At 42.4% G+C, this 23,231-nt stretch overlaps 2 long non-coding RNA genes across 3 annotated transcripts in view; both read left to right on the forward strand.

Annotated features, from left to right (window-relative positions):
- Positions 1-2,121: 2,121 nt before the first annotated feature.
- LOC142363210 (uncharacterized) overlaps positions 2,122-23,231 on the forward strand; it is a 96,651-nt gene continuing 75,541 nt past the window's right edge. Inside the window, exon 1 of one of the 2 annotated variants that reach the window (XR_012765562.1) lies at positions 2,122-2,275. This is a non-coding gene — a long non-coding RNA (uncharacterized LOC142363210). Of the gene's footprint in view, positions 2,276-9,897; positions 9,977-23,231 lie in introns of those variants that run through there. The other variant, XR_012765561.1, reaches the window with a different exon arrangement.
- LOC142363213 (uncharacterized) lies at positions 5,521-9,226 on the forward strand. Its single transcript, XR_012765566.1, has 3 exons — positions 5,521-5,590; positions 6,708-6,851; positions 8,059-9,226. It is a non-coding gene; the product is annotated as an uncharacterized LOC142363213 (long non-coding RNA).

The following is a 23,231-nucleotide window of genomic DNA, read 5'->3' on the forward strand; positions in this document are numbered from 1 at the left end:
CACGCGCTCAGCTGCGGGTCGCCGGGCCCGTGGCCCACAGCGAGTGGCTACAACAGCAGCCAGAGGCCGATGGGGCCGAATGTCCGGCAGCACAGGCAGTGTGGAGTCACGGGGAATGAGCCCGCTCCTTCATCCAGATCCATCACCCCACCAGCCTGCAGAAACCCCTCGCGCTGTGCAGTCTCACTGGTGAAAGCGGAAGGTGAAGCAAATTTAATTTAGTTTCATCATTTTGTCATTTTCACAGAGCCTCTTGCTGCCTTTCGGAGTTAATTGCATTTTCGGTGTGGCAACCAGTATGACCAACAGAGGACAGCACATCCATTTCTGTCAGTGATCGAGAGATCCTGAACTTGAAGCTGCCATTCACTGCTGGGCTCAGGAGGCAACAGCGACAGGCAGAGCAGAGCAGCGACAGGCAGAGCAGAGCAGCTGCGTAAGCCAGCCAGCTGCCAAGGGCCTTTTCGCAGTTAACCAAAGCTGTTCTGAGTTCTGAGAGCGGCCAGAATCCGCTCCTGAGCGGGCGCTGGTGCTAACGGACCACGGCTCTGCGTTCTGCGGCAGCTGTCGATGGGGCACGGCGGCAGCAGCCAGCACGGCCTCGGGAGGCAAAGCCCACGGGCTGGGCCAGCGAGCTCTGCCGCGTCCCCTTCAACGCCTCGGGCAGGCGAGGCGTCTGTAACCGCGCTTTGATTAAATGGGGTGTGGACACAACACCGAAGGGGAGCCGGACTCCCCTGTGTTTATTGCGTTTGGTTTGAGGGCAGAGAAGACTCTGCAAGTCGTAACGAAATTCAAAGAGCAAACCCAAGGATCTCATGTGGCTGAGGGGAATTTCATTACAGAAATTCAATTAACCGGCAAGAGTCACACACAGTGAAATCTATTACCTTTTCCCAAAAGCTGGCTATTGCGGGTTTTTATAGCAACCTTTGCTGCTCCTGGATAAAAAATGCTTTATTACAAACACATTGACATCTTTCTATAATTAACAGCACATAACAACATCTTCACCCGTCAGCGCTCTGCGCGCGTTCGTTTCTGCTCCCTACGAAATGTGTCAGATCCCGTTTTTCACAAAGGTATTGCTCAAGCAGGACTGGGTGTTCGACACAAGAGCCAAGCAAAGACACCGACCTCGGGGACACGCGGGGGATAGCAGCGGCTCACCGCAGCGTTGCAGGTCTGCCACCTGTCCCGATTTGTGTTTGTCGGCCAGGGCCTGATCCCGGGAACTGCTGGGCAGGAGTGACTGGCGGCCTGAGACACCGCGGGGTCAGCGGGGGCTGGCAGCGCTCACCAGCTCTCGGTCTTGCAGCCCTTAAAGAACAGCCGACCCATGAATTCCCGCTCACGCGAGCACTGACACCGCACACGCCTGAAGTACCAACAGGAGTTACTCACAGCGGCGTCGCACACAGGCCACGGCCCACAGAGCGCGTTCGGCACCACCGGTGAGTGCGGCCCAGCTCGGCCCGTTTCTCCCTCCCAGGCGCGTTCCTCCTCTGCGCTGCGCGCACGGGTCTGGCGTGGGGACACGGGGGGACACCACGCACGGGACACAGCAGACAGACACGGGGGACAGCAGACATGGGGGACAGCACGCACGGGGACGGGCACCTACGAGCCGCCGCGGCAGACGGGGAGGGGGTCACTGTTCAGCACCGATCAGCCCCCTCCCCGCACGACAGCCCCGGGTCCTGCGGGCGCAAGGCGAGATGCGCGCCCACCGCCCTCCCTCCCCCGCCCTCCCGCCGCACCGCACCGCACCGCTGTGACCCCCCGCGCCCGCACCCCTCTGCAGCAGGCGCGGCCGGAGTTCACCGCGCTGCCCTCCCCGGCGCCCGCGCACCGCCGGCACTGCCGCTGCCCCGCTGCGGGGCCGGGGCCGGCTGCTCGGAGACGGGCCTGCGGGGCCCGGCCGCTCCCGCACGGCTCTGTGGCACCGCCGCCGGGCGCGCCGAGCCTTTGTGCGGGGGGGGGGGGGGGGGGGGGGAGGGTGTCTCCCGCCGCCCCGCTCCGCGCTGCCCGCGCCCTGCCCCCCCCTTTAAAGGAAGAGGATCCGAAGGATAAAACACCCCCCCCCGCGGCGGCCTCTCGCGCGGCGCCGGGCAGGGCGACGGCCCCGCACCGTGAGGCAGGGCGACAGCCCCGCACCGTGGGGCAGGGCGACGGCCCCGCGCCCTGGGGCAGGGCTCCGCCAGCCGAAGGGGCCGCCGGGCTGCCCACCGCCCCGATCCCCGCCGCGCCGGGCCGCCGCTCCCCCCCGCACCCGGTAAGTCGCGCGCTCCTCCCGCGCCGCCCGCCCGCGGGCACACGCGTGGCTCCGTGCGCGCCCCCCGCCGCCGAGGCCGGCAGGTGGGGCCGCGCCCTGCCGCGGAGATGGGGCGGCTCCGCGCCGGGCACCTGGGCCGCGGGGGGGGGGGGGGGGGGGGGGGGTGCGGGGCCCACCTGCTGCAGGCCGCGGAGGGGCGCGGGCGGGCGGGGAGGCCGGGCCCGCCGTGCGGGGCCGGGGCCGTGAGCCCCGCAGCCACAGGTGCGCGGCCCGCCCGGGGCCCCGTCCCGCCGCCGGCTGCGCTCACCCGGAGCAGCGGTGCGGGGCCCTCCGCGCCGGGGGTGCGGCGGAGCCCCCCCGCCGGCCCCGGCCCCGCGCAGAGCTCTGTCCCGCCGGCCGCGCCGGCCGGGTGGGTGCCCGCGGAGGGTGAGCGGGCCGTCAGCGCCTGGGGCAGAGCCGGGGCCGGCGGGGCCGGGGCTCTGCTGGAGCCGCTGACGGCGTTCACCCACCTCGGCCATCCGAGTGGGAGCTGCAGCGCTCCCGAGCTCGGGTTTTATCGACAAGTTCTGCCGGAGTCAGAACCGGGGGGAGCCGCTTTTGTCTGCAGAGCTTTGCTGCTCCTCTGCCTTTGGGGAACGTGCGGTGAGGGCGGCGGGATTCAGACCCGCAGCGAACACCTCAAACGGCCGCTGTCCGCGGGAAAAGCCCTACCGCTTCAAGGAAAGCGAAGATATTTTCTAGTCGATTGTACAAATAGCAAATTTAGAATCACGACAGGCGTCTCTGCAGTGTGTCGGCTCCGGTTTGAAGTACGGTGGACGGGATAAAGAAGTCAGTTGGTAGTCGCTTTGGGAAGCGATCTCAACAGCCGCTTCGCAGCACTGGGTCTGGCTGTTGCTCTGGGGGAGCGCCACGGCGTTCTACGGGCGCTTACAGAAGGTGCTGCTTACATGCTCAATAAATAAATCGTAGAGGGTGAATAAACCCAAACAATACCTGCTGGCAATTCCTGCTGTCCAGAAAGGGAAGGAGTGCGTGCTCTGGCTTGGCTCGCTTTTGTCGGTCTGAGAGTTACCCCCTTCATAAGCAATGATTCTCTCAGTCAATTGGGCATATCTTACAAAGGTACTTTACTTACAAATTGATTCTTGGAAGGTTGTGGTTCCAGAGCCGGGGTTTTGGGGGCGAGATGAGCTTATGTTTTATCCAACTGGCCCACAAAGTCCCGCTTTTGGTGGTCACTTTGTTCTGCAAAAGAAACCAGTACATTATGGCTCTTACAGTGGACATTAAACTTAGCAGCAAACTACTGTTGCACTTAGCAAAACACTACTCTACACTTTAAATAAATAATATAATATATATTATATATATATATAAATAATATAATATATATTATATATATATATATAATGTTGTCTTTAGCGATAAAAAGTGGATAGAAAATACTATAATTCTGAAAGTTAAACATAAAAAAGTGTTCTGACTGTTGGTGGTGTTTTTCTCTTAAAAAGCCAGCGAAAGGCAAAGAAAAACTTGTGTTTCAAAGAGTGGTCATTCGATATAGGTGAACTGGGAGAAAAGGAAGCAAGTCCCTAGAAAAGAGAGGTAGCTTAAACCCTGAAAACATCCCGTAGACACCAGTAACGTTTGTACTGTCAATCCCCTCCTCCGCTCCTTTTGCTCACAAAGTATTCAGTTTTAATATGTCTCTCTCTTCGGACAGCTGGTTTTTCATGTGTGTGTGTGTGTCTACATGTGGCCGGTCTGTATCTATCAATCAATTTAAAGATTGCTGATTTTTGTACTGATACAAGCTGTGGAATATGTTTTCATGAGTAAGGCACTGTAAACCCAAGCTTGGTAAAGCTGCTTAAGTTCCTGTTACTATTTACGTTTTGGCCTATCTTATATCCTAAAGAATCTAAGCATAGTTTTTGCTTTAGAATTACGTAGTTGCACTTTCCTCATGGGATTCTAGCAAGTGTTGAAAATTTGTTAGTAGATGAGCTCAGCTTTCTGGTGGCTCTGAATATGCTGCGCGTATATTGAAGACTGAACAAAACATGTGACACTCACACAATATAGTTTAGGCAATGGCTGATGTACACAGCGTATGCACACAGAATACACACAGGAGCATCCTCTCAGTGTAAAGGCGTCTGTCGTGGTTTTGACATTTTATGCCAGCTAATCACCTGCTTAAGTTACACATAAACATCCAGCCATTCACGCTGTGGTCACATTATCACCGCAGTCAGATTAATTTTAAGTGCTGACCTACTCAGGTGGAATCAATCTGAATGTTTCAAAAAGGCCTGGAAATGCAGCTGCGGTCACGCAGTGCTAGACTGTTGGAGCGAAGTTGTCGGTAGGTGATGCACCACGTGACTGTATGCAGGACCTGTATATTCATGCAAATGGGTAGCATGCGGAACTATCGGGATTTTTCTGTGGAATTCTGGTCTTTTACATTTTATACCAATATAATCACTACACACGTGACATAGGACATATCCAAACCTCCGTGCAACAAATTCCTCACTTGCTTAAGACTGAAATCTGATGTGGGAAGGGCTTAGGTCAGACTTGTGCTGCTAATGTGCCTTTTAGCTACTATTTTGCATGAAATAATGCTGTTCAAGAGCAGCATTTATGAGAAGGTCAGATTTTAATGAACCAATTAAGCTACAAATTTAACTGTAGAAATTTTTTGGTTTTGAATTATAGTACTTAGTTTGTGACTGCATTGTCAGCCTGTCCAATATTACAAGTTGTCAGATCTGGACTGGTTTAACTCCTCTGGTCTCTTCACTGGTATTCAGAGCACAGAAGAGCAGAGAATCGGAGATTAGAAAGTGGAGCAATGTGAGGATCTTGCTTTAAGGGAAAAGTGAAACGAACTTGCATATCCAAACATGTCCCGCTGAAATACAGAAGTTGCTTCTCACCAGCTATTACTTTAAAGCTCCTAAGATGTGTAATTTTGCATGGCTACTTTCAGTGAGGTGTGCTTTCTGTAGCACGCTTTGTTAGCCAGCTATTTTTAGGTGCTTTTTTCCAATAGGTTCAGTTTTATTCTCGACTGAAGATACATAAAATTCACATGCATTCCTTCTCATGCCAATAACCTAGCTATGGAATTAATAAACTATTTAAATGATTAATGAGCAGTGTTAAAGAACACAGTTACAGTTCTGTAGGCCTTCCTTGTACAGAATTTTTATTCACGTTTTTTCCCATTAGAGACCTTACAGAAGGAGCTCCTGTTTGTCTCTAGTGTGCAGTAAACTGGAGAGTTTTCTACTACTACAGGTATCATGACTATATATTAAACTTTAGATGTATGTTCATTTTATATGGCTTGTTCAGATTAATGAGGATTAGACCAAAGAGTGACAGATTCCCCAAACATCTGTGTTACAAAACTCAGATCTCTTTCTCTCATGCTGGTTTTCCCACAAGGCTGGCGTGCAGCATGGGGTGGTGGCCCCAGAGCGGAGACTCCTGAAGTGCATTGCGTATCCAGAGCATTAATAATTAAATACCTGAAATCAGTCTGTCTCGCTATTTGAAATGAAAAAAGAAATTTACAGATGGTAAAAAGTAGATGGTATGTTTGGAATCAAAATTAATTTTCCTTGAGATAAAAAATTGTCATGAATGATTGAAAAAATAATATTTAGAAAAATAAATTCCAATTATTTATTGCATTTATCATTTACAAAATCGAAAGCCCGACTAGCTATGTTTCTATTTCAAATAAATTTAAAACTACATTTTTAGAATTACTTTTCTGCATTTTTAAGCAAACCTTTGAAAAAACAGCTTACAAGCACTGAATCAGCAGAGGATTATCAAATGGCCTGATCTGTTTACTTTGGAGATTTTATTGAAAGCAGTGAAAAGATCAGGATCCACTGGCACGGTTTGGGGATTGGTCTGCGCCTGCATTTTCTGAAGCAGGGCCTCAACCTTTGACATCTCCTGACCTCATGTTGCAACAGAGAAGTTTTGTGACTCCCCTCTGATCTAGCGGTAGGAAAAAAGAGAGGGAGGTAGTGACCCCGAGTTTGGAAACTCATGACCTGGAACAACTGAAAATTTTGCGTTAGTAAAGGCGACAAAATCAGTCGTCCCTTCCTCTGAAGCTACCCTGAGCTTTTGCAGGGCGGGAACACAGACGCCCAAGGTGTGGTTTTTAAACTGTGACTTGTTCTTTGCTCTCTGTTGTAATGTTACACATCAGCACTGCTTGCCCGTGTAAAACCTGGACCTCCTGCCACAAAGCAAATCTATGTGAACATGCGCCAGTATGTTCGGAACATATTTTTCAAAGGTAGCACTCAAAAATCGTTTTTTATTTGCCTTAAAAATCACATTTAGCTGGTTATGAAGCAAAAAAATTTCTCTTTTTTTTTGATGGCTTTAGCATACATGGAGAAAAACATTGCTATCACCTGGCAGCTGCACCTGTAGCAGAAGTGGTAGAAAAGTGGTTGTGCTACATGAACTGCCAAGGCCGCTTCAGCCCATGCCGCTCGAGACTGTGAAGCTCCTGGTGAAACCGATGAATGTAAGGCATCGTTTGCCCTGTGCACAGTGCACGCCAGTCAATAATTACACAAATCTCGTGTTGCAATGTATGCTTTTCTCAGTCAAACAATGCAGATGTGAGGGAATTTGGTAAAGGTGCAAACATGGGAAAAAGAAACAAAGAATCAGCTTTTTTTTACCTGTTGTCAAAATGCCCAAGCCTTTACAAGGTTTCAGTGCGAGGGCAATGTTCAGGTAGGTGACGTGTGAATGGCTAGGCGTTATGCAGCTTGTGGATTTTTGTCAGGACGTTTCTACAACAGGTGTAGAATAAATAAAAATTGCAAATAAATATAAATATTATATATAATACGTACCAATATATATTATATAATATATATTAATATATGCATAAATAAAGATAATAGGAATAGAAATAAAACCACATCTATTACTGAGGTAACTTGTTTTGTGAGCCAGCCAAATACGATTGCATGTTAGTGGCTGGTTTCAGGTTACCGCTGATTTCTGGCTCCCTGTGGGATGTAAGGGTCTTCAATTACCCACATTTTATTTTTCACATTGGAATCATGATTCTCTACAGATAGGCTCCAGAGTTTTGAAATATATTTTTTTCTTTTCCTGTTTGGAGCATACCTGCTCCTAGCTGAGCTCAAAAGACGTCTCAAAAATGATGCATCAGTGCTATCTGGTTTCCTAATATACTGAATGCTTACATCATTGATACATATTAATAACTTTAAACAAAACTATTTGGATCTTTTCCGTTAATACTGCTGTAATATTTTAATTTAGCTGTTAATGGGGGAGGCTAAAATTCACCAGTGTAATGTAATATTGATCCATTTTTGCTGTTTTAAGTATCTCCGCTTCAGTCAGCCAGTCTGAATCCTTTCGCTGGAGTCATGGCCCTCCTATATGAACTGATATAAAATGTACAGGATAAGAATTAAAACAAAACTAAACAAAGGCAAAACGTGTTCTGCCATCTACAACAAGGCATGTATAAATGGTTTTAGGAAACAGCGCGAAAAATCATTTTGGGATGTTTCAGCATTGGCCCACAAGGGTCGGTAAGAAGAACTGAATGCAGTAATTTTCCTGAGGGGGTATTTCTCTCGGTTATATATTGCTATTGTTAAAAATGGCTATTAAAGTCAGCATCATCTAGATTTTTGCTTCGATGCTGCTGCTGTTTGTATAAACGCTTTCTTTTGTAATAAAAGGCCTGCTTCAATCACACACGCTGCACACACCTCTGGCAGCGGGTGCCTGGATGCTGGTGTGAGTCCGCAGTGTCTCCCCTGAAATCACTGGACCTACAGCAAGAGAAATGCAAGTGAGGTCACAGTACAAATTTCTGGAACCTGAGGAAGGAACTGGGTTCATTTTTTATATTGTAACACGAACAAAGAAAGAGCAAATGTATTACGCAGAACACCATATTAAATAATATGAGGAACTGAGCATTGCTTTTTTCAACAATATTATTATATTTTATGCGTTATGCTACAAGAATCTGTTGCAGAATATGCCTGTTAGGTGCTGTTTAGTGTGGATTGTTTTGAAAGAGTACTTTTTCATGAGGCATGTCAATTGAGTAGGCATAACTAAAAGTTCAAAAGTGCTACATGTTATAAATATGGAGTGTTCAGTCTTTACTAAATTGGGATTCCTCTTTGCATTTTTACTCTGAGTGATCTTTCTGTATGTATGGAAGACTGCCCACATGGCTGGTTGGAAAACACTTCAAAATTCTTTAAAATGAAAGATGTTATGTGGTATTATTATATAGCACTTTCTTCTATAAACTAACATTTGCGCTGTCACAGAAGTAAATCCTTAAAAATGAGAGATGCAGTTTGACCATTAATGATGATTATTCTGTTTTATTTTTTGCTTTTTGGGAGCTGAAAGAACAAAAATTGTCTTGGATGGTCTGTGCTTTACACATAATGTTTTTAGCTTCCCAAGCCTAATAGTATTTCTGAGATAGCTGCTTCAGAATTCGCTCTGGTGAATGGACAGAACCATTTTATACATCCAGAGTAAATGAGTTAGAGGCCATTTGAAAAACTACAATTTTCCTATGCAGTGGACTAACAGGAAATTATGAAATCCTGAAGTATTGTTGGAAAATTGTTCTAATTTAAAAATTTTTCTTTATAGTTTTCATTCTTCGTTTTCCACAGCATTCACCACTTCCTGCATGGCTCTTTACCGCAGGGAAAATGAGGGACTTTTAGGGGCAGATGTGTTTCCATTACACTATCATAATGCCCCTAAAAATCCTTATTGCTCTTGCAGTATTCTTCTGTGTTGCTGGGCCTGGTGTGAACTACTTGAAGACCTAGCTATAAGTACAGCTTTTCTCTAAAAACACTTTAAAAGAACCTGTGAGTTTTATTTTGTTTATCTTGTATTATTTTTAGTTGTGTTTACTGTTGCTTAAAATATAAATGGCAAGATATGCAACCACCTGTTGGTAAACAAATGTCATAAGTCATAAATCCAAGGGATATGCCGGTAACTGCGTGATGTTGTGAAGAGGAATGTATTTTGCCTGAAGAGTGAGAGCCTCACTCTTTCTGTGTGAGCGACTTGTTTTTAACGTAAGAATTTCGTGTGTATGTCTCTGAAAACATGGCACAGGTTTTGCGAGCTCATTTGAATGACTGTGTAGCAGACCTCACTTAGAATGTTAACAGCTTTTAAGAACATACATCAGGCCATTTATCAAAGGAATATATCTGCCCCATACTTTTATTTAAATTAAATGCACAAAAATATTCAAAGCAAATTTTCGCGCAGCCCCAAAATAAATTTACGATTCAACGTAGAAGAGACTTAGTGGGTTCTCAGCTATTCCGTGCCTGTTCACCTGGGAAGGTCATAGTGTGGGCACACCTCTTGCCGGGCTACGGCAGCCGTTGGGAGCGCAGCCACGCTGGCTGGCTTCTCTCCTCTCCCCGCCCTGCCCTGCGCAGGGCTGAGCGTGGGGGTCTCCAGGGCTGGCGTGCCCATGTCGGGGCTCTTGGGCACGGCTTGTTCCTGCCTGGGGGCCCGCTCCCCTGAAGGCCACGGTGTTCCCCTGAAGTCTGCAGTTTTCCACCGTTCTTGAAAGAAAAGGCAGAACATATAAAGGTAAATATGGTTTGTCTGTGTCTGGGTGTTGCAGTGCAGTATATCATCAGTTTGACACGTGCAGCGCTAGTAATATTTATTTCAGTAGCTGTGTTTAGGACAGTACTATAACAGGCTTGTGCTAAATGTACTTTGGACTTTACTGACGAGCTTAAAAGAAATGATGGATATACGGTGTCACATTGTCCCTCTGACAGCATCGAATATCTTTGAATAGCTTTCAAAATATTTGGTGACATAGGAGAGACACTACCAGGGTAGGTTCTCCCCCCCACCTCGCCCCTTTTATACAAAGGTTTAATCCCCACGGAAACGCTCTTCCTCATTCTGCCAAAGGAGCATTGCTCGTTTTTCAGGCAGGAAAATCTTACAGGTGAAGTCATGTCCTATAGGTCAGGAAACAAGCTTGCTGTTAAGACTGGAACCCAGAACTTCTGATGCCCAGATAAATACCACAATAACAAGAAAATTACTTTCTAGAAGGACAGGATGAACCGTATTGCACAATATTATATTTACAGGTCAAAACATGCTGGCATATGCATTTCAACATACAACATTTCAACATGCAACAGCATTTCAAATTTATGTATAGACAGAAAGCAGTAGAAAAACTAGTCATTATATTAAGTCTAAATTTTCATATCAATACTTCAGTGTTTGTATTTGGACTGCTGATTGCAAGATGATTCCTAGTGCCTTCTGGCATCGATGAAAGGTGGTGTGACACAGACTGGCTCGAGACTTACGCAGCCTTTAAAAATGTAGAAGTTACATTCAAGGTATTATATTAACTGAATTATTAATGTTATAAGTAAATTTTTTTGCCATCTGTGTGCATGTTTAGCAAACCTTTTATTTCCATGTAGCACTCCTAGCTAAAGACTCTGCATGTAATTGAAAACATTTAAAAAAAAAAGTGTGTGAGACTGCACATATTCTGTGGAGTTCTGTAACTTTAAGCATCAGTGAAGGGAGTAATCCCAGAGCTATGAATCGTATCACCTTTCTATAAAAGACACTGCTAATATGAACAGACTGGAATTTTAATTACTTTAAAAAGTCTTTTGGGGGCTATGCTAGTTGCAAGAGTATGTTAAAAATAGTAAGATAGATTTTAGATCATTAAAACTGATCTGATTTTGTGTTTGTCCTATGTTGCAATCTTATCTTATATGTAATCTTTCAAAGATAACAATTTTTTTTTCCTGATGTAAGCAATCTTTCATGAAATTTCTTGCATGTATGTCCTGGGTTTGGCCAGGACAGGGTTAATTTTCACCAGACTCCAGGAAGGGGCACAGCCGGGGGGTGGGGGCTGACCCCACCTGGCCAAACAGAGCCCGGTATTCCATACCCTGTGACGTCACGCTGGGTTCCGGTGGGGGGGGCGGCGCGGCGGGAACTCTCTCGCGGCTCGGGAGCGTGCGGCGCCGGTGCGGTCCGAGAGAGCGGGTCTGTTTTTGTCGTGTTTTCTCCTTATCTATATCGTTGCTGTTCCTGTTCCCTCTGTTTGCTGTTCTGTTAAACTGCCCTTATCCCGACCCACCAGTTTTTTGCCTGTTCTCTTTTCATTCTCCTCCGCACCGCGGTGGGGGGAGGGGCGGCCGCGTGGCGTTTTTGTTGCCGGCGGCAGCCGAAACCAAAACAATGTATCATTGTAGATCTCAACAGCTGATTCTTACATACATACCTACTTCTCTACATACAGGCTGTAGTGAAAGTCAGAGTCCCTCTGAACATGTGCTTTGTGAATATGTATAAATATATTAATGATATGACACTGCTATCAAGAAGAATATTTGTTTAGACCTAGCATTCCTGAGAATGGATTCAAGGAAGGGAATCAAAATCAGTAACACTATATGCCAGTCCCTTTTATAGCTAATAGGAATCACCTGACATACAATTCTCATTTTTTACACATCTTTATCATTGAATAATAAGTATTAGAAAACTAGAGCCAAACACATGGTTTGAGAAGTGTACTTGAAACTTCAGATTGAAATACTTGCTTCAAATTGTTTATTTTACGCATTTAAATTATATTGGTTTGAAACAGTACGCCACAAGACCCTCTGGATCTGATACAACCCCAGAGGAAGGACTGCAAAACTCATCTGGACAACTGTCCACTGAAGCTAAAAGCACTTTGTCTGTGAATAGGCTGAGAGCATGCTTTGATATTAAATATTTTGTAGAAGGTAGTTTTGCTATCTGGTTGCTTTTTAAATATGAGCACAGCAAAGATTTTTATTAGGCTCTTCTTAGGGGTTTTGATTTCTTCTAATTATAGGACCAAGAGTCACTAACACGAACCAACAAATTCATGGTGTTGTTCTCAAAGTTGGAACAGAACAGTAGCAACTAGGTAGTATTTTTCAAATAGAATTTCCACAGTGGAAAGATATTAAATGTTTGTTATGTGCCAAGAAATGAGTAATACGAAAATACTTTCATTCTTTTACAAAATGGAAAAGCATTAACAGCTTTTTAGTTTCCTACTATGTGTAAAGTTTTTGTGATTACCAACAGTCTCATAACAGATAAACAAAAATAGCAGAAAAGACATGCAGTTATTAAATAGGCTGAATAAGATCAACTGATCTCGTTTATGTATTGAATAAGCCCCTTATTATCTCAAGTTTTGCGCATTACCTTGACTGTATGTAGGCTGACTATTTAAAATGTTATTCAGAATACAGAACTGGGATCATCCCTTTTAATAATATTTCTTTATTTACTCTGCTATCGGCCTTCCGATTTCTTACTGAGTTAGGACGGCGTCCGTTGTGCATGCGTCGATGTGGAGGGGTACCGATGCCGCGACCCACCAGGCGTGTGCCACGTAGAGTCCGAGTGCAGGAGACGGTGCTGTGCCTGCGTCATGGGGAGGCTGTTCAGGAGAGCTCAGATGAGCCGGGTGGATTTGCGCTGTCTTAGAGAAAGGTGTGGGAAGGGGAAGAGCGGCAGCAAACAGTGTCGCAAGCCAACGGCAAGAGAGAAATCGCTCCTCATAGGCTGTAAATAAGTCTATAGAATAAAGCCCTAACTAATTTTCTGAACAGGGGACCAGAATACAGCCAGAAGTAAGGGTAAAGGAAGGATACCAATATTCGTGATGAGCCTGCGATGCATCTTTCCCTGAATTGGTTAGTGACGGGAGCAGAAATGCATAAAAAAGTAAACTCCGTTAATACATGGCCAGTACCATATTTCTCAATTATACCAAACTGTTTCAGACTTTATTAATTTTTGCCATTGATGGTTGATTAAATATGTGTAAATGGTTTTCCTTAAATTGTAAATGTCTATAAACATTTTTATTCCCAAATTTAAACCACCAGTGCCAAGATTCTGACTGGAGTGGATCTTTATGGTTGTATTATAAACAAGTGCAAATGTAAGTTATGAAGTACAGCACTGACATAATCGCAATTATAGCTGGAAGAAGATTTGCCGGTGTCTACACAGTGCAGAAATACAAGGAGTCATTGTAAGTTAATAAAGATCACTAAAAGAGCTCACACATTTCATAATCATGCTTTCGTCAAGATAATATGACCTATTTTACACTTAAGCAATTAAAACAGAAGTGGAAATATTTGGAGATTATTAACTTATCCAGTAGTTAGACTTGACAGGTGGTATTACCCGATAAATAATACACTGACTGACTGGAATTCTTAACCAAAGTGATTTTTTTTGTTGACTTCTGAGTTGGTTGTTTTTTAAGAAAAAGCCACTTGAAAATTCTCTTTACCTTCCCAATGACAAATTGTATTTTGTATATTCGTTTAAAAGAGAAATCTACAGCCTTGCCTTGCTATGACTGCTGTCTGAGGCTTTGGGAGATCTCAATGGTGAGAACAGCAGAAATATCTAACTAGATTGCAGCAGGTTAATTTTGTATCAGAGGAAGAACGAAGATACTCATATATAAAGGCAGGGAAACTGTGCTAGTCATTTTTAGAGTTCTGAACTAATCCATAACAGAATTATCCCATGGCTGGAGTTGGCAGGAAGCAGAACGGAGTGTGTCCAGAAGATTTTCAGATTGCAGTTTGAATTAAACATAGACTGTGATATAATCTGGACTCATATTCAAATAGTCTGGATTCAATATCTCGATAATTCATATAGAATCATCTTATCTTACAATTTTATTCTAATTTGTACCAGAGTTTCACAATAACATTCTTTTAAAACTCTGGGTGTCTCTTAAACCAAAAAGGAAAACCAATCCCTTCTTAGAACGTATCTGAAATGAAAACTGTGGAGTTTTGGTTCCAGTCTGAGCATTAGGAGGCAAATGCTGCAAATTCCCGAGGTTCCAGACTCGGGGTCTGGGCCCTGACTTGCCATCTAGCCTTTGCTGGAGCCCAAACAAGGCAGGGCACTGCATGCACGTCACCTGTCAGAGGGAGCCGTAGCTACCGGCTGGTTTCAGGATGCATTTTCATCTGGAATGCCAGGGGAAGGCAGCTCTAGCCTTAAACACAGTATCTTTGTCTACCAGCTCTGTTCCTATCTGCTCCTTTGCAGATTATGCAGTTACTAAACAGAAAGTTCCAAGAAGTCAACCCCCCCAAACCAGAGGTAACTCCTTTTCAAGACGCTCCTGCCAGAAAGTGAAGGCTGAGCCACAGCTGCAGTTTCCTGATAACGCACCTCTTGCTAACATCCCAATATGGTGTGTGGGAGTGGAAAAATGACACCAGTTATTACCAGGGTATTTGCCCATTATACCTTCCAAACACTTAAAAATGCTTCAGTATTTTATGCTAACATACCAGAATACGGCAGTGTTCCAGCAGTAACACACGGAGTTTTAAACATATTGAGGAGACAGGGACTTTTTTCCTGCTCTGTGATCCTACATCTCGCAGTCCTCATCTATCTGTTTAACACTAGGGTGTTAACAAATTGGAAAGAACAAATAAGAATTTACGGTGCTGCCACTTATTTTGGAAAACTTGTTGTACCTCAGGCTGTAGATAAGTATTACCAATCTTTAGCATTAGGAATAGAGAAAATCTGGTGCTGAGAAAAGGCACGGGAACGAAAAATAGAGAAGAGCAAACCAAAGTCTCTTTCGACTGCAGGCCACTTGCCAGCTGCTCCTTACAGGAACTTTCAGTTCTGCTGCTTGCCTTGAGTATAGCAAAAAGATAAACATTTTCTTGCTGCAAGTTAACAAACACTGCCACGCGTGACAAGTTGATAAGCATTATCAAGAGTTGTATCAGGGGTTTATTAGTTCATTTGAACAAGACAGAAATGTTCTGGAAAGTTTTGAAGTGCTGCTGAAAAATGAAAAATAATTGGTCGATGCCCAAGCTGTTCCCCTTAAGAGGTTTTCTGTTCTTAGTAACTGGAGCCTTCACTGCTGTAGACAGCTTGTGCGGTTTGCGGCAGATTCCTCAGTGTATCTGCTTCCTTCATACACCTTCCACCACTGCACTGTGGTTCTGCATTTTCAGGTGGTACAAACACAGGGGTCTACATTCTGCACTGATAAGCAGCTATGCTAAACTCATAGCACAACAGGCAGAACTTGGCTTCGTGAGTTTGTTAGATTAAGAATAAGCATTTTCTGCTCTGTATCTTCTCACATTAACTGTGGATGTTGGGATCTTGCTTCTATGTTTTTGCCTTTTGCAATTATTGAAAATTAAATACTGTATATTTAGGTATGGCACAAAATAGGTGTTGTGATGGGTTCTGCTGTACACCTCTATTTAACACTCCTTAAATTCTTGCCTGATTGTTTTTGTAATGTGAGTCTATGTGCCTTACAACAAATTGATAGTGTTTGACTCTTGATATTGTCACCAAATCTGTATTTGAACTAAGATCTGCCAAAGTAAATACTAAAAATCCTGCTGTATAGATCCCAAATGTCACTTTTAGTTACCTTTTTGTAATGGTATGCGACGTAATATAAACAAGGAGAAACAAAGAGATAATGCACAGCAATGTAGTATCAAAGTTTACTGGCAAAAATTGGAGGTGTGGGTGTTAATCACAGATGATAAAAACATAAGGAAAAAGGTCTTCTTCCTAGGTTGTAGGAAGAGAATTTTATCCTACACTCTAAGGACTTTTTGTATAATTTATTTTATTGAACAACTATTTTAGAAAAGTTTTGTCTTTTTTCTTACAGAAGTATCCATACTATTTTTATAGTCCCTTTCCCCACTAAGACAGGCTTTTAAGCACAATTGTGGTATACCAATTTTTATGGCTCTAGAGAAGCAACAGTAATACACTGTGGAGAAAACTGTGATACATTTTGCCTAGAAAATGTCTTTACACTCTATCAAAGAAATATGAAGGACTTATTTTAATATCCTGTCTCACAATATGGGGTAAAAGGGACAAGAAATTAGGACGGGTAGATGAAATGTACACTTCAGCAAGATGTGGTCAGTAACTCGAGGGCTAATAGTTTCAGTTATTTGCAAGACTTCAATGATTCACAGATGCCTGAAGTGGGGCAAGGATGAGGACTAGGAATTTCTTCTGGATTTGATGGTTGCTTGGCACTGTGGAATGTAGACACCTTTGCCCATTTGTATGAGAATTGTGTCCTTTGCCTTGGTTTTCCACTGGGAGCTCACAACTGAATACATCGGCAGTCTTTCAGGACTTCCGTCCTCCTTTATTTAGTGCACACACAGAGGAGACGCCGGTGCAGGATGTTTATTGAAAGGAATACAAAATTTTACTCTTCCAGCAACTGAATGCTCCTGAGAGAGAGTGTCACACATATATGGGTATTTGGTTAAAGTAAACGCTCCTGGCTGTCCTGAAGGAGAAGCAAAGGCTTTTTTTCCCTCTGTATTCTCAGACACTGAGTAACATTCTGTGGCAAGATGGAAATTGTTTGTGCAGATGCTTGGATTCCTTGAAAACATAAACAGTTTTCTTGGTAGCATATTTATTCACTATATTAATATTAGTCAACCAGGGGTTATTATTTTTCAGATTGAACTACTCTCAGGCTAATAGCACAGAAGTATTGCTATTGGCATGCTAGATATTTTCAATTAATTAATAAGTTCAATAATTTAATAAATTACCAATTTTCAAATCGTAATTTCAGTTCATTTATTTAATTTCTTATCCTGGTTTCTTCTAATTCTCAAATCTAGAATATTAAAACTTAAGCAACCGACCAGACACTGACATGTAGAAGTAAATTCAGGTATGGGAAATGGACTTCGTAAAACAGCACACTGAAATTCTGTCTCTTGACACAGGAGATAGCTCCTATGTTAACCAGCTGGGGCTAGGAGCAGCTCCAAAAGATTCAGAATGCAAGCAGTGCAGTAAGATGGGCTAGAAGGTGTAAATGTCAGTTGAAGTCTTCTGTGAGGTCAATAGCTTCTTGCAGTGGCAGGAGACTCCTCCAAAGTGGCTAATATTTCATGGCAGCAGACCTGTATATTGTGATAATCTGTATGGTGATAACCGGCAGATAACCCATGTTACGGAACTGCTGGCTGTGGCATGAGGAAAGCAGAATGGTAACAGATCATCATTCCCCAGGCTTTTTAGCTCAGGACCAAAGGAACTCCTGTAGGCCTGTAACATAAAGAATAAGGTGGGAGACTGCAGAAGCAAAGCAAAGTGCCGGCTGAGCCAACTGGCTGCCTGCAGGAGCAATGCGCTGCTGAAAGAATGAATTGTCTTGCAGCTTCGCACCAACAACTTTGCTGCAGGTATTTAAGATACATGGATCACATCTGGCAAGCACAGACACACCAGGCACAGACAGTGTTTCTCATCCGAGGTCTAAGAACATTTTTCCTCAGTTTGTGCGAAAACCCAAATGGCCATAAGGAGCTAATAAACCTAAGTTAAAATGGAAGAAAATATTGTTTGAGAACATCTGTCTTATGTTGGGTCTGACGGATTTAGGGTGTAGGGTAGAATAAAGTTCATAGATCATAAAAGACCACTGATAAAGCACCTTAGACTCATTATCCTGCCTAAAGGAGATTTCAATTTTATTTTTTGTCATCAGGTTATACTACGTTAGGTTAGGTTAGATCTCCCAAAACAAGTATCATCTTTCAAGAAGGAAGACTGATTTAGACACAAAATTTGACCTGAATGATCTTAAATGTCTTGTTCAGTTTTGGAGTAGTGACATGGGACCTTAATGGGGAACTTGTTACTTGTTCTGTTACCCTGATTTATGAAGTCTAGAGAAAAACACAAGAATCACATGGTAGCTGGTATACATCAGCATTAAGTCAAGCAGTATTATGCCAGTTCATATCATCTGAAGTTTTGGCTCTGATTGTCTTGGACTCTGGAAAACACCTGAGCACAATTTAGAGGCAAATCTCTCTTCCAAAGAAATGTATCAACAAGCCAGTTCTGGAATATCTGATATAGATAAATCTGTCAAGACTTTCTCCAGAAATGGTGAAGGGAATGGACACACCGAATTATATCTGCACATTAGCTTTACATTGACATACAAGGCAGCAGGAATGTAGCTGGAACATTTTTATTGTTTTTAACTAAGAGATATTTGGATTTAGCCAAATATATAATGTTTGAATGCAGGATTTGTTTAAAACTAAGTTGACTTTTTCTGAAAATGATAGAGTTAGTGAAAGTTTGCTAAAATCTTTTCCTTACCTAGGAATTTATATACCCTGTTCCCAATGCTGACATGGTTTGTAGTTGTTATAATTTATTTAAAAGTTCAGTCTTTTAAAATATTTGAGGCATATTATAGGCAGGTTCATTGGTCCTATCAAATCTAAATTATGCAGTTACTTCCAAGTCTTTTCACACAAGAATGTAAATTCACTACTAATACAGAATGAGCAGCGAAACATTCAGAAATAGGACTTGACTTTAATATTCCGTGTAATTCTGAAAGGTTATATAAATAGCAATTTTAATGCATTTAAGACATTGTCATTTTGTCACTGGATGTAGTATTTTTATAATAACTGTCAGTTCAAGTAGTAATAATGAGCTTGCCACTTCAGTTGGTGAAGGTGACCGCAGAAACTTGGGGAGGGGGTGGGAAGAACGCCTAATTGGCTGAAATGACTCTGTGTTTCTCAGGAAAACATTCTTGCAAAGGAACCTGTTGGCAAAATGGAAATGATATTACTGTTCCTACTCCTTCTGCATCTTTTGAAGTTATTAAATTAAATACGCAAATAAAGAAAAATCAGAACTATTTTATCTGTAAATGTATAAAAACATGTAAAAATCTGCTTTCACAAGTTATTTTATTTCTATATGCAGTCAAATTTATAATTATTCTTCTATACTCAGCTCTTCCTTTTGTTTTTTGGATTCTTTCACACTAACAGAGAAGATGTACAACAATAGCAACATACCAGTAGGGATATGCGTAACGCCAAGTTATAGCGCATCTCAGTGTACAGCTGAATTTGTGAAATTTCATAGTACAAGGCATTGTATTGAATATTGCAAGGTATGTTTAGGGTCCAGAAGATTCCTAATTACCCATATATATGCATGCACAAATTATTTTCAGATACCATAAAAATTATTGTCTCTACAAAGGGCGAACATTTCAAATTCTTGCCACTTTTCACACACCTCCCATCCCAGTACTTTACAAAACTTTTTGAAAACTTAATTTTTGAGAAACAGAGCTCTGGCAACTTGTCAGGGAAGCAAGCAAAAGAAAGCATATGCGTATAGAAGCGAACAGTGGTGTGCCTTCATAAATTATCGCAAATTCATGGAGAATTAAAGTGCATGGAGAATAACAACAATTAAGAACTGCATTTCTTCATTTCTATGTTCTCTGAGAATACCCAATGTTCTTCAGGCATGAAGAATGTTCATGTCGTCCTAACAGGTGATTTAATTCGCGATGTGTGTGTGTGTGTCTCCCAAAGCCCTCAGCCAGCTTTGTATTTTGTCAATACAATGATCACTTGAAGTGTATTATGAACTGCAATGTCATAGGCCTGACTGCCCAGCTAAGTTAATAAGAGCTTTGCTTCGGAATTGAGAGTAGCTCAAAGTTAAGATCTGAATGTGTGTGACATATCACTGTAGATACCACCTTTGAGAGTCATCTTTATCTTTTACTTGGGCATGACTGCAGAAGTCCTCTACAAAAGTTCTTCATGGACTCCTTCATGTAAAACAACAGGTCAGCAGTATTGCTTTGGGAGGACCCATACAGGGAACATGCCCTGATTCTGAAAAACTTCATTTCAGAATGTTCTGTAGGGAATTGTGTTTATCTGGATTTCTGTTGCCAAGTGCTAGAGGTGGAGAAACTGTTCTGAGGTAAAGGCTCAGAGGCAGCGCACCAGGAGTACTGCACCAGGAATTCATCTTAATGACCACTAGTATTTATCTCTGCTGAAACCGATAATGCACCTAGTCTGCTCTTTTTCCAGTACTGATATTAATTACCTAGAGTTCCCTTCTGAATTAAAAAAAAAAAGAATTAACAGTCCTCCCAAATTTCTATGCAAATGAGAGACATAAATCTTGCAAGGCAATAAACCTTTGTTGGAAAGGTGCTGTTTAGTTGTGCTTGTAGCCTTATTCACTTTGTACAAACCCAAATATAATCTGGTCCTCTAGATTTAAAACTGAAGTTTTCCATATTGGGACTGTTTTAATAATGAAAGAGATGCGTGGGTTAGTCAGGCATTGATAGCCACATGTTATATGCTGGAATTAGTATTCAATATTTACTCCTCTAGTAGTAAAGCTCCAAGACACAAGAATGTGGTAGTGAAGAAAGGATCTTCCCAAATCGGTGCAACAAAAGTACTATCAGAATCATTCTCCAAGTATGTGCTGCTTCAGTATGCAGTTTTTAATCATTAAAAAGTGCAGTCTTTTGTAACTTGAAGGTAAAGACTTTAATGAGAATTTTTGTGAATTTATTACTTTCCTGTTAAAATACTTGGAACGCTTTGTTAATCCTAGTAAAGCAGCAAATGGAATGTAAAGATGAATGGAATTGAAACAATATAGTCATCCTCTATGGAAGAAAAAGTGCTACAGAGCTGAGTGATAAGTTCCTTACAGAAAAGTATAAACTGAGTAGAGTATTAGAAAGAATTCCTACAGAACGTGACTGATTTAATCTTTATTGAAGTAACAATGTTTACAAATTTAACAAATCCTTATTTAATGATTTTTTGATAATATGGGAAGTATCTTATCTGTACTATAGCTGAAATATCCATTTCTACTTGACTTTCAGATTTACAGCCATATTGGTTGTTCTTAGCCAAGGTCTGAATTAAAAAGTGATTAAAATAATGAACAAACATTTCAGAATACAGGTAATGTACCTGGTTCTGCCTCACTGCAATAAATTATCGTTTAAGGAGCAAGACCTAGCTATTATCTATGTGTACATATATATAATTATATGTATACATATATACACATATATATGGTTTGCTTTAGCAGACGCAAAGGAAATACCCCTTGCTATAAAATCTACCTTTTCATGGCTATGGTGTGAGTTACCAGCGTAACCCCCCTAAAGATGGCAGTCTGATTTTGTAGAATCAATCCAGATTCAGGGTAGAGTCTTTCAAAACTCAGCAAATTGTTCTTTGAGTCCTGCCTATCTTAGACGCTTATCATACGAGAGGATGGGTAACTCTTCGGCAGTAGCCGTTCCTCTTCCCTGGTAACAGGGTACTCCTCAGTGATCTTGTTCATCATGGTGCCTAAGTTTTAGACGCCCAAAGTAAGGAGAGATTAATTCTCCTTAAAGCCACTACTTTCCTTAGAGGATTAAGAAATGAGAAGCCAGCACATGATTTTTCTTAACTGCAACATCACAAGACATACTGGAAAAAGGACTACTCTAATATTGTCTCAGTGGCTGCCTATTCTGTTTATGACACCACTTTATAAAGTGCCCAACTCTATTCATGCAACCTACAGATACTCTAAATGACAAAACAGAATCAAGCATGATTATGGAAAAAATCATTCATTTATGATGCATAAATCATTTCTGCCTATAAACACATTCTAAATTGTACTAGACAAGTCAAATATCAGATGAAAAATAAACCTACTAGATGTTTGACTCACGAAGAACTAACATGATTAAAGTCTAAATGAACAAAACACAGTCTTACTTATTAATTGTCTACTTAAAAGAGACAGTAATATTTTTATGTCATTGTAGTCATATTGGTAAAACTTTCTAGAGTAAAAGAGTGTGCATTACACATTATGTTGTGAAAACCCCTGTAGTATAAGGTTAGAACGGAACTGTCGAATTTCCTCATTTGGAGAAGCCCTACTGAAAACCAAAGGATGCAGCCACAGGGGTCTCTGTCACCTGACATCTCCCCTAGGCATAGACCTGAAATCTGAAATGGAGCTGCACAACCGTAAGTTTAACAGATCTTCAAACAACTGCATTTGTAAGATACCATTTTGTTCATAATGCAACACAGCAAAATGGTCTTTTGACAGAACATGTTGTTCTGAGTCCCTGTTTCTGTATTTTACCCTAAAAATCACTTATGTACATTATGAGAGTCACATAGATTGGTGTGAAATACTCAAAAAGAAATCTCAATCTATGGAAAAGCATATTGAGTTTTATAGGTTTTGCTTTTAAATCAACTGCAAACCCAGACCAAATTCCCTTTAACACGTTTAGTATGTCTGAGCTGATTTATAGTTTCATTTCAACACAGCAAAAAGTTACTACTAATGACAGGAAATAATGTGAAACTCAAGAGATTTTGGCCAAGATTCATGTGGAATCTGGAGTATTAGTAACTCTAAAGTGTGAGAAACTAGTACAGAAATGAAGGAGATATCCATACTAACCTTTTCATGCCAAATAATTTACCAAAATGAAAAGTTTTTGCTATATTCATAAAGCAAACATCCCAAATCGTACAACTTCGCTGAACAAAGTTCCCTGTCTTATTAAATGCACGGTGATTAAACACTGGAGCCTGTAAATGCTGTTTGATAAAAGCGGCTGGTGCCTGTCCCAGAGGAAGCTCTCTCTAGGACATAGTTTGGCTCTGACAGCTGGATTACACACTGAATAAATGAGGAGGATGACCACCTAGATATTACTACCGGCAATTTCTTCGTACTCGTTCTTCTGGAACACCCCTGTCGGTTTAGGAGGAGAGAGCGCAACGCATCAACTGTAAATCATCTGGTTAATTCATCACCTTAACCAGGTTCCTGTGCTGCATCAGGAGCTGCTGCTGGAATCAGAATG

Source organism: Opisthocomus hoazin, chromosome 15 (genome assembly GCF_030867145.1).
Source record: "Opisthocomus hoazin isolate bOpiHoa1 chromosome 15, bOpiHoa1.hap1, whole genome shotgun sequence".
NCBI classification, from domain to species: domain Eukaryota; kingdom Metazoa; phylum Chordata; class Aves; order Opisthocomiformes; family Opisthocomidae; genus Opisthocomus; species Opisthocomus hoazin.